This window comes from Rhinoraja longicauda, chromosome 3, assembly GCF_053455715.1.
Source record: "Rhinoraja longicauda isolate Sanriku21f chromosome 3, sRhiLon1.1, whole genome shotgun sequence".
In the NCBI taxonomy this organism is placed as follows: domain Eukaryota; kingdom Metazoa; phylum Chordata; class Chondrichthyes; order Rajiformes; family Arhynchobatidae; genus Rhinoraja; species Rhinoraja longicauda.
The window spans coordinates 3,768,641-3,782,444 of record NC_135955.1 but is presented as its reverse complement, the minus strand read 5'-3'; the positions used below and the strand labels follow the sequence as shown (position 1 = coordinate 3,782,444).

General features: G+C 50.1%; 4 non-coding genes across 4 annotated transcripts; 1 reads left to right on the top strand and 3 right to left on the bottom strand.

Annotated features, from left to right (window-relative positions):
- The first annotated feature begins 201 nt into the window (after positions 1-201).
- On the top strand, positions 202-274 carry trnak-uuu (transfer RNA lysine (anticodon UUU)). Its single transcript has one exon. It is a non-coding gene; the product is annotated as a tRNA-Lys (tRNA).
- A 3,627-nt stretch (positions 275-3,901) lies between these two features.
- trnak-uuu (transfer RNA lysine (anticodon UUU)) lies at positions 3,902-3,974 on the bottom strand. The gene has a single exon. It is a non-coding gene; the product is annotated as a tRNA-Lys (tRNA).
- A 1,270-nt stretch (positions 3,975-5,244) lies between these two features.
- trnak-uuu (transfer RNA lysine (anticodon UUU)) lies at positions 5,245-5,317 on the bottom strand. Its single transcript has one exon. It is a non-coding gene; the product is annotated as a tRNA-Lys (tRNA).
- A 6,387-nt stretch (positions 5,318-11,704) lies between these two features.
- trnak-uuu (transfer RNA lysine (anticodon UUU)) lies at positions 11,705-11,778 on the bottom strand. The gene has a single exon. It is a non-coding gene; the product is annotated as a tRNA-Lys (tRNA).
- Positions 11,779-13,804: the final 2,026 nt, after the last annotated feature.

Genomic DNA, 13,804 nt, shown 5'->3' with positions numbered 1-13,804 from the left:
CTTGCCGCTTCTGCGGCTGCGCGGCCTGAGGCGGGGGGCGGCCGCGTCACGTGACGCGACGGGGGGGAATCCCCGCACTTTGCAGTGACGGTGGGGGGCATCCCGGCGCCGTGACGTCATCACGTACTATGCGGAAGTGGGGGAAACTCTGGCGAGTATTGCTTTCCAGTCAATAAAGCTGCAGCTTGGCTCTGCAGCAGAGCCCGGATAGCTCAGTCGGTAGAGCATCAGACTTTTAATCTGAGGGTCCAGGGTTCAAGTCCCTGTTCGGGCGTTGCATTTTTTCCCCAACTCAGAAACAACAAACTATTACAACTGCAAACCAGTAAAAATATTATATTTTCTTACACAGCTGCAAACCATCTCTGTTGTTATTTAGTATGTTGATAGTCAATTATGTTCCTTGCCTAAATTGAGCAAGATTAATTATGCATAAGATCCAGAATGTCTTTGAGGGGAGACTATAATGCAAATTCTTATATTTTGTTAGAAACAAGGTTAAATTCTAAAAGGGGAACCTTCAACAACAAAATAAAAGACACAAAGTATTGGAGTAAGGAAGCATCTCTGGAGAACATGGACAGGTAACGTTTTGGGTCAGAACCCTTCAGACAATTTTAGGGTTAGGTTTATTATTGTCACATGTCACAGGTACGGTGAAAAGCTTTGTTTTGCATTCTTTTTAAACAGATTTAAATACCACACATAAAGATACAGAGTGCAGAATATAGTTCTTAGCATTGTAGCGCATCAGTTCCAGAGACAAAGTCCAATGTCCACAATGGCGTAGAGGTGAACACTAGCCTAGCTTATGGAAGGGCCGTTCAGAAGCCTGATAGCAGAGGGGAAGAAGCTGTTCCTGAGTCTGGTGGTGCACGCTTTCAAGCTTCTGTACTTTCTGCCGGACAGGAACAGGGAGAAGAAGGAATGACCGGGATGGGACGAGTCTTTGATAATGTTGGCTGTTTTCCCGAGGCAGCGTGAAGTGTAGATGGAGTCGATGGTGGGGTGTCTGGTCTGTGTGATGGACTGGGCTCCATCTACAATGGTTGGGAGTGTGCTCTGTGTGATGGACTGGACTACACCTACAAGTTGGATCAATGGACCTGTTTCCACGCTGTATGACTTTATGACCACTGGGATCTGGGCAACTCTTCTCTTTTGATTGATTGGAAACAGGCCCTTCAGTCCGCCAAGTCCACGCCAACCATCCATCCCGGCTTTCACACTAGTTCAACGTTATCCTACTTTCTCACCCACTCCCTACACACTATTTAAAGAGAGCCAATTCACCTGCAAACCCGGACATCTTTAGGATGTGGAAGGGAAACCAGAGTAACTGGAGGAAACCCACGCAGTCACAGGGAGAACGTGCAAACTCCATACAGACACAGACTGGATCCCGACCCGAAATGTCTCCTGTGGGCCGAATGGTCTAATTCTGCACCTCTGGAAGTCGGCTATGGGAACGGATCTACCAGCTCCGGCTGGGCTGGGGAGGCGGTTAGTGAGAATATCAGGATGCATCACAGCACGGTTTGGGAACGGCTCCATCCAAGACCGTAAGAAATTGCAGCGAATTGTGGACGCAGCCCAGACCATCACACAGACCAACCTCCCTTCCATTGACTCCGTCTGCACCTCACGCTGCCTCGGCAAGGCCAGCAGCATAATCAAGGACCAGTCTCACCCCGGCCACTCCCTCTTCTCCCCTCTCCCATCAGGCAAAAGATACAGAAGTGTGAAAACGCACAGCTCCAGATTCAGGAACAGTTTCTTCCTGTGATCAGGCAACTGAATCATCCTAGCAACAACTAGAGAGTAGTCCTGAACCACTATCTACCTCTTTGATGACCCTTGGACTATCCTTGAATGGACTTTGCTGGCTTTACCTTGCACTAAACGTTTGTCCCACATCATGTATCTATACACTATGGCGTGTCCGAAACTTGTTGGTTGTAGAAGAAGTTTATTGCAGCCGCAATATTCGAATACAGAGTTAAACAACAAGGTAAAGGACAACCATCACAAACTTACTGTCTTCTTCGAAGACTTCGCCGAACTGACTAAATCGGGCGCCAAACGCGCACATGACATCGCTGGCCAATCAGCGATGTCGCTCCCTGGACCAATCCCCATGGTCGCGTTCCCACGTGACCTCGCTGGCCAATCCGAGGGTTCGACGACCTGGACCATTCTCTATGGTCGCTACAACACTGTAAATGGATTGAATGTTATCATGTATTGTCTTTCTGCTGACTGGTTAGCACGCTTTTTTAAAAGCTTTTCACTGTACCTCGGTACATGTGACGTCACGGTGGCGCAGCGGTAGAGTTGCTGCCTTACAGCGAATGCAGCGCCAGAGGCCAGGGTTCAATCCCGACTACAGGCGCCATCCGTACGGAGTTTGTAAGTTCTCCCCGTGACCTGCCTGGGTTTTTCTCCGAGATCTTCGGTTTCCTCCCACAGTCCAAAGACATGCAGGTTTGCAGGTTAATTGGCTTGGCAAATGTAAAAAATGTCCCCAGTGTGTGTAGGATGGTGTTAATGTGTGGGGATCGCTGGTCGGCGCGGACCCGGTGGGCTGAAGGGCCTGTTTCCGCGCTGTATCTCTGAACTAAACGAAACTAAACGTGAAAATAAACCAAACTGAACAGGACTGATTGGAGAATTCAATGTTTGGAAGCTACCCTAAACAATATGGACTTAATTTTGGTTGCACTTCTTGTTTCGTTTGTACTATTATGTTCTGACTCCCTAGTATTACAGATAATGTATTGCGTTATTGTTGTATATTTATTTGTGTGTTATGACATTAATATGCATGTAAAGCAGCAGCAAGTAGTCATGTCATTGTTCCATTGCCGGGACACAAGACGATTAAACTCTCTTGACTCAAGCTGGAAAAGTCATAAGGAATAGGAGTAGAATTAGGCCATCCAGCCCATCAAGTCTACTGCCATTCAATCCTGACTGATCTATCTCTCCCTCCTAACCCCTTTCTCCCCATAACCTCTGATACCCATACTAATCAAGAATCTATCTATCTCTGCCTTACAAATATCCACTGACTTGGCTTCCACAGCCGTCTGGGGCAAAGAATTCCACAGATTCACCACCATCTGGCAAAAGAAATCCTTCCTCATCTCCTTTCTTTGCCTTCCATCACAGTGAAGGTGTGCCTGGAGGAATCACTGTGATGGTTGTCTGTGTTAAACTGTAAATTGTGTGTCTTGTGCTCTTTATTGTTTATTGTTTATGACTGCATGGTAACGACAATTTCATTCAAATCTATTTTTGAATGACAATAAAAGCAATTTGATTTGATTTGATTTGATTAAAAGAACGTCCTTTAATTCTGAGGCTGTGCCTTCTGGCCCTGGACTCTCCCACTAGTGGAAATATCCTATCCACATCCACTCTGTCCAAGCCTTTCACTATTCTGCACGTTTCAATGAGGTCCCCCCCCCTCACTCTTCCAAACACCCAGTGCCGACACAAACGCTCATCATAGTTTACCCTACTCATTCCTGGGATCACTGTTCTGAACCTCCTCTGACCCTCTCCAGAGCCAGCACATCCTTCCTCAGAGATGGTGCCCATAATTGCTCACAACACTCCAAATGCGGCCTGACCAGTGCCTTGGCATCACATCCCATTACATAAAGGGTGCAAAGATTTATGAGGATGTTGCCAGCACTAGAGGGTGTGAGCTATAGGGAGAGATTGAGTAGGCTGGGACTCTATTCCTTGGAGCGCAGAAGGATGAGGGGTAATCTTATAGAGGTGTCCAACATCATGGGAGGAATAGATCGGGTAGACGCACAGTCTCTTGCCATGGGAGAACGTGCAATCTCTCGTGCTGTGAGGCTTGCTAATGTAAAATGCCTATAAAATGCAACGCCCGAACAGGGACTTGAACCCTGGACCCTCAGATTAAAAGTCTGATGCTCTACCGACTGAGCTATCCGGGCCCTATATTTGTATGGGGAATGCATAGGCTCTGTGTTCAGACTGAAGAAAGGTCCCAACCTGAAATGTTGTCTGTCCATCTCCCCCTACAGATGAATGTTGCCAGGACTCGAGGGCCTGAGCTATCGGGAGAGCTTGAGCAGTCTAGGACTCTATTCGTTGGAGCGCAGGAGGATGAGGGGTGATCTTATAGAGATGTACAAAATCATGAGGGGTACAGATAAGGTGAACACGCAGAGTCTCTTGCCCAGAGTAGGGGAATCAAAAACCAGAGGACATAGATTTAAGGTGAGGGGGGGAAAGATTTAATAGGAATCTGAAGGGTGACCTTTTTCACACAAAGGGTAGTGGGTGCATGGATAGGGTTGCCAACTTCCTCACTCCCAAATACGGGACAAGGTGACGTCACCGCCCCGCGCCCCACGTGACTTCACCCAGCCAGCGCCCACGTGCTCCCGCTCCACCAATGGCGGCCGCCCGGGCCGGGAGGTGGGTTGCTACAGTGTCCGGGCCTACAGCGTCGGGGCCTACAGCGTTGGGGCCTACAGCGTCCGGGCCTACAGTGCCGTCCAGGCCTAATACGGGGCAAGGGCGGTCCCGTACGGGACAAAACAATTTAGCCCAAAATACTGGATGTCCCGGCTTATACGGGACAGTTGGCAACCCTATGTATGGAACACGCTGCCAGAGGAGGTAGTTGAGGCTGGGACTAACCCAACGTTTAAGAAACAGTTAAACAGATACATGGATAGGACAGATTTGGAAGGATATGCACCAAATGTGGGCAGATGGGACAAGTGTAGCTGGGACATGTTGGCCGGTGTGGGAAAGTTGGGCTGATGGGCCTGTTTTCACACTGTGTGACTCTACGACTCTATTGAATTGTGACTTGCAACATCATTGGGAACAGATGGAGTTCGCCCCATGGTTTGTTGTAAACAGTGTGTTGGACACAAAACACAAGGTGCTGGAGGAACTCAGCGGATCAGGCAGCATCTGTAGACTTTAGAGATACAGCATGGAAACAGGCCCTTCGGCCACTGAGTCCACACTGAGCAGTGATCACCCTATACACTAGCATTACCCTACACACGAGGGGGACTATTTATAATTTACAGAAGCTAATGAAGCTACAAACCTGCACGTCCTTGGAGTGTGGGAGAAAACAGGAGCACCTGGAGAAAACCCACGTGGTCTCAGGGAGAACGTGCAAACTCCGTACAGTCTCATGTGCTGTGAGGCTTGCTAATGTAAAATGCCTATAAAATGCAACGCCCGAACAGGGACTTGAACCCTGGACCCTCAGATTAAAAGTCTGATGCTCTACCGACTGAGCTATCCGGGCCCTGTATCTGTATGGGGAATGCATAAACTCTGTGTTCAGACTGAAGAAAAGTCTTGAACCAAAATATAGTCCGTCCATTCCACCCCCTCCCACAGATGTATGTTGTCAGGACTCGAGGGCCTGCCGACAGGGAGAGGCTGAGCAGGCTAGGACTCTATTCCTTGGAGCGCAGGTGGATAAGGGGGTAATCTTCTGGAGGTGTATAACATCATGAGCAGTACAGATAAGGTGAATACACTGAGTCTTTTACCTAGGGTAAGGAAAAATCAAAAAACAGAGGGCATAGGTTTAAGGTGAGGGGGGAAAGATTTAATAGGAACCTGAGAGGACAACTTTTTTGCACAAAGGGTGGTGGGTGTATGGAACGAGCTGCCGGAGGAGGTAGTTGAGGCAGGGACTGTCACAATATTTAAAAAACATTTGGACAAGTACATGGATAGGACAGGTTTAGAGGGATATGGGCCAAACGCAGGCAGGTGGGACTAGTGCAGCTGGGACATGTTGGTCTGCAGGGCATGCTGGGCTGAAGGACCTGTTTCCATGCTATACGACTCTATGACTCTACACTGCCTGACCTGCTGAGTTCCTCCAGCACTTTCTGTTTCGCTCCAAATTCCAGTGCCTGCAGTGCCTTGTGTGTCCAGTGTCTCAGACTCTTCAGGATGAGGAACAGACGGAGGTTTAAACTAAGAGGGGCAGCACGGTGGCACAGCGGTAGAGTTGCTGCCTTACAGCGCCAGAGACCCAGATTTGATCCTGACTACGGGTGCTGTTTGTGCGGACGTTTGCACGTTCTCCCTCCGGGTGCTCCGGTTTCCTCCCACATCCCAAAGACGTGCAGGTTTGTGGGTTAATTGTCTTTTGTAAATTGTTCCTATTGTGTAGGATGGAACTAGTGTATCTTTTACCCAGAGTAGGGGAATCAAGAAACAGAGGACATAGGTTTAAAGTGAGAGAGGGGCAATGCATTCACACAGACGGTGGTTGGCATATGGAAAGAGCCGCCAGAGGAGGTAGTTGAGGCAGGGACGATCACAACTAGGGTTGCCCACTGTCCCGTATTAGCCGGGACATCCCGTATTTTCGGCTAAATTGGTTTGTCCCGCACGGGACCGCCTTGTCCCGTATTAGGCTCGGGGGGCACTGTAGGCCCGGACACTGCAGGCCTGGACACTGTAAGCCCGGACACTGTAGGCACGGACGCTGTAGGCCCCGGAACCGTAGGCCCGGATGCTGTAGGCCCGGACACTGTAGGCCCGGACACTGCAGGCCTAGACACTGTCGGCCCCGACACTGTAGGCCCCGAAACTGTAGGCCCGAATACTGTAGACACAGATGCTGTAGGCCCCGATGCTACAGGTCCTGACGCTGTAGGTCTCGACAGTTTAGGTCCAGACACTCTAGGTTTCCGACATTTTAGCTCCGGACAGCCTAGGTCCCGAGGCCCGGGCGCCACCTAACGGAGGTTGCGTAGCAACCAGCCTCCCTGCCCGGGTGGCCGCCATTGGTGGAGCGGGAGCACGTGACCGCTGGCTGGGTAAGGTCACGTGGGGCGCGGGGCGGTGATGTCACCTTGTCCCGTATTTGGGAGTGAGGAAGTTGGCACCCAGAATCATAACGCTTAAAAAAACATTTGGACTGGTACATGGATCGGATAGGTTTAGAGGGATATGGATCGAAAACAGGCAGGTGGGGCTAGTGTAGATGGAGCATTTTGGTTAGCATTTACAAGTTGGGCCAAAGGGCCTGTTTCCATGCTACATGGAAATGACGTGAGAGGTCGCTGGCGTTGTTTGTTCACCGCTTCTCACCACTTCTCTGTTTGTATTAATTTTGCCGTTTTTGGAAAGATTTTCTCTGTTTGCATAAATCCCTCTGCTTGAACTAATCCTTCTGCTTGACCCTTCTGGTATCATCTGCCCAGCTCTTCCACCGCTGCCTCCGCACCCTTGGACTTCGCACCCTTGGACCTCTCACTCCTGTCTGTGCTCCTGTCACTGCTGGCTTGGACTGCTCCCCTGTGGGTTACCTGACAGCTAGCGCTGCAGTCATCAACTCGCTAGTTGCTAACGCTAACGCTAACGCTAACAGCTGCCCGGCTACCTCCTCTGCCTGCACGTCCTCAGCTCCCTATTAACCCTCAGGCTGCTCAGCTTCCTCGGTCCTCATTGGCCTTGCTCTGGATCAGCCTGTTGTGCCTGCTGTGACGTTTTGATCTCTCTGGGCTCTATGCTCCTTCGCTACTGCCTGGCATGGCACTGAAGTACTTGGCTGCGAGGCTGCTCCAGCTCAACAACCACTCCACTCCGCCATGCATCTCTGCCATCATCAACCACGGACTTCTACGACGACCCAGATACATCCACAGAGGCTCCGGTCACAGGTTTGTCTACTCCCAGACCGGTCACTCCATCCCTGCACTCTGGTCAGCTGATCGGACTTCCACTCGTCCATTACATCATCACAACAACGCACACGAGCGTGCCCCCTGTCTACAAGCCCTGGCTAAATCACCCGTGTCCATCCACACCACACAAAGCAACATGAAGCTCACTCTGTTAAATATCCGGTCCCTCAACAATAAAAGCCACATTCTGAATGACTTCATCCTGGAAAATAAACTGGACTTCCTCTGTCTGACAGAAACCTGGCAACAACCTCTGGATTACCTCCCACTCAACCTCACGACACCCAACGGATACTCCTACATCAATAAACCACGCTCGGAAGGCCGAGGTGGTGGGATTGCCGTAATTCACCGACAGGACTTCAAGATCAACCTCATCTCCATCTCATCTGCTCCTTCATTTCAACACCTGGCTTTCAAACACTCTGGCCACACACAATTAGTCATGGCAGTTGTCTACCGCCCTCCCAAACCACACCCATCATTCCCATCATTCCTTTCTGACTTCTCTGACTTTCTGACCCAGTTCTGTTCTCTCTCCCCCTCAATCCTCCTCCTCGGTGATTTCAACATCCATATGGGCTCCACTGACTCCACAATAACCGCTGACTTCACTGAAATACTCAACTGCTTTAACCTCACTCAACACGTCAAATTTCCCACCCATAACCGTGGGCACATTCTGGACCTTGTCTGCTCCACTGGACTAAATCTACATCACCTCCCTGGCTCCGACCCCACCCTCTCTGATCACTTAGCCATCACCATGTCTGTCAACATTCCCACCCCAGCTCCAAAGCAAAAACGCAAAATCAACTTCCGTAAGCTGAACTCTGTTTCACCAACCTCGCTCTCATCCTCCCTCTCTGAAATAATGTCCGCCTCTCCCTTCGCTGACCTACACAGCCCCTATGACCTCACTGACTACTACAACCGCACTCTCTCCTCCTGCCTCGACCAGCTTGCACCTATAAAAACCAAAACAGTTTCCTTCACCCACTCTGCTCCCTGGTTTACCCCTGAACTCCGCATGATGAAAACTCATGCCCGCCAACTTGAAAGACTCCGCAACAAAACAGGTCTCACAATTCACTCCCAAGCCTACAAAGACCACCTGCAGCACTACAAAGATGCCCTCTCCCGCGCCCACTCCACCTACTACTCTCAAATAATTCACTCTGGCTCCGGAAACCCCAAAACACTCTTCTCTACAATAAACAAACTCCTCAGCCCCCTGGACACCATCTCCCAATCATTCACAGTTGACAAATGCACCACTTTCCTTTCATTCTTCCAAAGCAAAATAGACAACATCTACAGCACCTTAACCACCAACGCACCTGCTCCCCCTCAAACCACCTGCCCCCCCTTATCCTGTCAACCCCTGCCTCAGTTCTCCCCAGTCTCCACCACCGACCTCTCTGACCTCCTCACAGGAATAAAAACTGCCACCTGCTCTCTGGACCCCATCCCCTCCAGCTTTGTCAAAGCCTGCCTTCCTGCTCTCTCTCCACTTATCACTGCATCAACCCCTGTCCACTGGCATCGTCCCGCCATCCCTCAAAATCGCTGCTGTCACCCCCATTCTGAAAAAACCTGGTCTAAACCCTGACACCCCAAACAACTTCAGACCAATCTCCAACCTACCCTTTCTGTCCAAAGTTTTGGAACGTGCTGTAGCTTCCCAACTCAAACACCACCTCTCTACCAATAACCTGTATGAAACTTTCCAATCCGGATTCCGCTCCAACCACTGTACTGAAACAGCGCTCCTCAAAATCACAAACGACATTCTCCTCTCCTCCGACGCTGGCAACCTCAACATCCTCATCCTACTTGACCTCAGCACCGCCTTTGACACCATAAATCACTCCATTCTCCTCACCCGACTTGAAACCTCCTTTAACATCACCGGCACAGCCCTATCCTGGTTCAAATCTTACCTCTCTGACAGACACCAGTTCATCTCCATTAACAACTGTAAATCCCCCACCGCTCCCCTCCCCCAAGGTGTCCCCCAAGGCTCAGTCCTTGGCCCCCTCCTCTTCATCCTCTACCTGTTCCCCCTTGGTCAATTAATCCGCCGTCATGGTCTCAACTTCCACTGCTTCGCCGATGATATCCAGCTCCTCATCTCCACCAAGTCAATCTCCCCCACCACACACTCTACACTGACAAACTGCATCACTGAAATAAAATCTTGGCTTCAATCAAATTTCCTCAAACTCAATTGCAACAAATCTGAAATCATCATCATTGGTCCAAAAACGCTCACCAAATCCACCCAAAACTTCATCGTCAACATTGATGGTCTCCCAGTATCCACCTCCCCTCACATCCGGAATCTTGGAATCATCTTTGATCAAACCCTCTCCTTCGACAAACACATCACAAAGACAGCCTTCTTCCACCTCAAAAACATTGCCCGTCTCCGTCCATCCCGCTCCTCCACAGCTGCAGAAACCCTCATCCACGCCTTCATCACCTCCCGTCTGGACTACTGCAACAGCCTCCTCTATGGCGCACCCTCAAAAATCATCAGTAAACTTCAATACATTCAAAACTCCGCTGCCCGTCTACTCACCCACACCCCGATCCGTGACCATATCACCCCCGTCCTTTACGAACTCCACTGGCTCCCCATCCCCCAGAGAATCCAGTACAAAATCCTCCTCATGACCTCCAAAGCCCTCCATAACCTGGCCCCATCCTACCTGACCGACCTCCTCCACAGGCACACTCCCACCTGCACCCTCCGCTCTGCTGCTGCCAATCTCCTATCCCCCCACATCCGGACCAAACTCAGATCCTGGGGGGACAGGGCTTTCTCCATCGCTGCTCCCACCCTATGGAACTCACTACCTCAAACCGTCAGAGACTCCTCCACACTCACCACATTCAAAACATCACTGAAGTCTCACCTGTTCAGTACTGCCTTCAACCACTGAAGGTCACCCCACCCTCTGTCTCCTTTCTCTGTTTGTTTACTTATTTATCTATTTATTCACTTCCCTATGTTCTCTAAATCCCTGTAAAGCGTCTTTGAGTATATGAAAAGCGCTATATAAATGTAATGTATTATTATTATTATTATTATTATTACATGACTCTGTGACTCTATGCGGAGGAGGAGAGAATATCCAAAAGAGGTTTATAAGAATGGTCCCAGGAATGAGTGGGTTAACATATGACGAGCGTTTGTCGGCACTGGGCCTGTACTCGCTGGAGTTTAGAAGGATGAGGGGGGGGGGACCTCATTGAAATGTACAGAATAGTGAAAGGCTTGGATAGAGTGGATGTGGAGAGGATGTTTCCACAAGTGGGGGAGTCTAGGACTAGAGGGTCACAGCCTCAGAATTAAAGGACGTAGTTTTAGGAAGGAGATAGAAACATAGAAAATAGGTGCAGGAGGAGGCCATTTGGCCCTTCGAGCCAGCACCGCCATTCATTGTGATCATGGCTGATCATCCACAATCAGTAACCCGTGCCTGCCTTCTCCCCATATCCCTTGATTCCGCTAGCCCCTAGAGCTCTATCTAACTCCCTTTTAAATTCATCCAGTGAATTGGCCTCCACTGCCCTCTGTGGCAGAGAATTCCACAAATTCACAACTCTCTGGGTGAAAAAGTATTTTCTCATCTCAGTATTAAATGGCCACCCCTTTATTCTAAGACTGTGGCCCCTGGTTCTGGACTCCCCCAACATTGGGAACATTTTTCCTGCATCTGGCTTGTCCAGTCCTTTTATAATTTTATACGTCTCTATAAGATCCCCTCCCGTCCTTCTAAACTCCAGTGAATACAAGCCTAGTCTTTCCAATTCCAATAGCCGCCATCCCAGGGATCAACCTCGTGAACCTACGCTGCACTGCCTCAATAGCAAGGATGTCCTTCCTCAAATAGATGGGTTCAAACCCGGGTCTCTGGCGCTGTGAGGCAGCAACTCTACCACTGTGCCACCGTGCCGCCCGTAAAATGCTACGCCCAAATTGGGATTATGAACCCTGGACCCTCAGATTAAAAGTCTGATGCTCTACCAACTGAGCTATCGAGGCCCTTCATAGAAACATAGAGAATAGGCGCGGGCGTGGCCTATTCGGCCCTTCAAGCCAGCACAGCCATTCACTATGATTTTTAAAGATTTTTTTTTAGATTTAGAGATACAGCGCGGAAACAGGCCCTGCGGCCCACCGAGTCCGCGCCGCCCAGCGATCCCCGCACATTAACACTATCCTACACACACTAGGGACAATTTAAAAAAAAACATTTACCCAGTCAATTAACCTACATACCTGTACGTCTTTGGAGTGTGGGAGGAAACCGAAGATCTCGGAGAAAACCCACGCAGGTCACAGACGGCGCCCGTAGTCAGGATCGAACCTGAGTCTCCGGCGCTGCATTCGCTGTAAAGCAGCAACTCTACCGCTGCGCCACCGTGATCACGGTTGGTCATCCAAAATCAGTACCCCATTCCTGCTTTCTCCCCAAATGACTTGAGCTATATCTAACTCTCTCTTGAATACATTAATACTTCTCCTTCTTCCTTGTCTCCAGAGATCTGCCTGACCCGCTGAGTTACTCCAGCATTTTTGGCATAAACCAGCATCTGCAGTTCTTTCCTACACAACTGCGTAGTTAATCTTCTTCCTTGTGGTAACTTGTGTTCCTTGATGAATCAGCTCCAATGATGAGAACAAGATGAGGAACTCGAATGATGAGCCAGGGGCCAATGTGAGGTAGATGACCGCCCCGTCTCAAGACTGGGCGGACAGAGGAAGGTTTAATGATCGTGGCGAGAGCAGAGCTTCAAAAGGAAGACGCTGCCTGACCCGCTGAGTTACTCCAGCACTCTGTGAAACGTCACCTATCCATGTTCCCCAGAGATGCTGCCTGACCCGCTGAGTTACTCCAGCACTCTGTGAAACGTCACCTATCCATGTTCTCCAGAGATGCTGCCTGACCCGCTCAGTTACTCCAGCACTCTGTGAAACGTCACCTATCCGTGTTCTCCAGAGATATACTCGTGGCGAAAGCAGAACCTCAACAGGAGGTCAGCTCCATATGACAAAATGTAAGGAAGAATCCTTCGGCATAGGTTGAGGTAGAGAGGGGAACATTTTAAGAGGGACCTGAGGAGACATTTTTCACTTATTCCACAGAGACATACAGCACAGAAACTGGCCCTTCGGCCCAACTCATCCATGCTGACCAAGGCATTCCTATCTGGAACAAATCGCCAGAGGAAGCTGCAGAAGTTTTTTTACCATTGCCACTTTTAAAAAGACACTTGGGCACATATATGGAGTGGTTGAGACAAGTACAGAGACCTCTACAGGGAGAGAATGGGGGAAGGTGGTAATAGGGATGGGCTGAGAGGAGCTGAGACAAGGGGGAGCGACGATAGCCAGCATGAAGCAGCTGGGCCGAATGGCCAGTTTCCGCGGTCACGGGGAGAACGTACTAACTCCGTACAGACAGCACCCGTAGTCAGGATGGAACCCGGGTCTCCGGCGCTGTGAGGCAGCAACTCTACCACTGCGCCACCGCGCCGCACTCCAAATGTACAAAGCGTTATACGGCTGTGTAGGAAAAAAACTGCAGATGCTGGTTAAAATCAAAGGTAGACACAAAATGCTGGAGTGACTCAGTGGGTCAGGCAGCATCTCGGGAGAGAAGGAATGGGTGACGTTTCGGGTCGAGACCCTTCTTCAGACTGATGTCAGGGGAGGGGGCGGGACAAAGATAGGAGACGGGAAGATTAGTGGGAGAACCGGGAAGGGGGAGTGGATGGAGAGGGACAGAGGAACTATCTGAAGTTGGTGAAGTCAATGTTCATACCGCTGGGGTGTAAACTTGTCTACCTTCAATTTGAACCAGCATCTGCTATTATTTTCCTACACTACATGCCTTGGTCCCCTCCATCAGTTACCCATGTCAAGGTGGTGCAGCGGGTAGAGCCGCTGCCTCACAGCGCCAGAGACACACTAGGGTTCGATCCTGACCTCGGCTGCTGTCAGTCTGCATGGAATGTGCACGTTCTCCCTGTGACCACGTGGGTTCTCTCCGGGTGCTCCGGTTTCC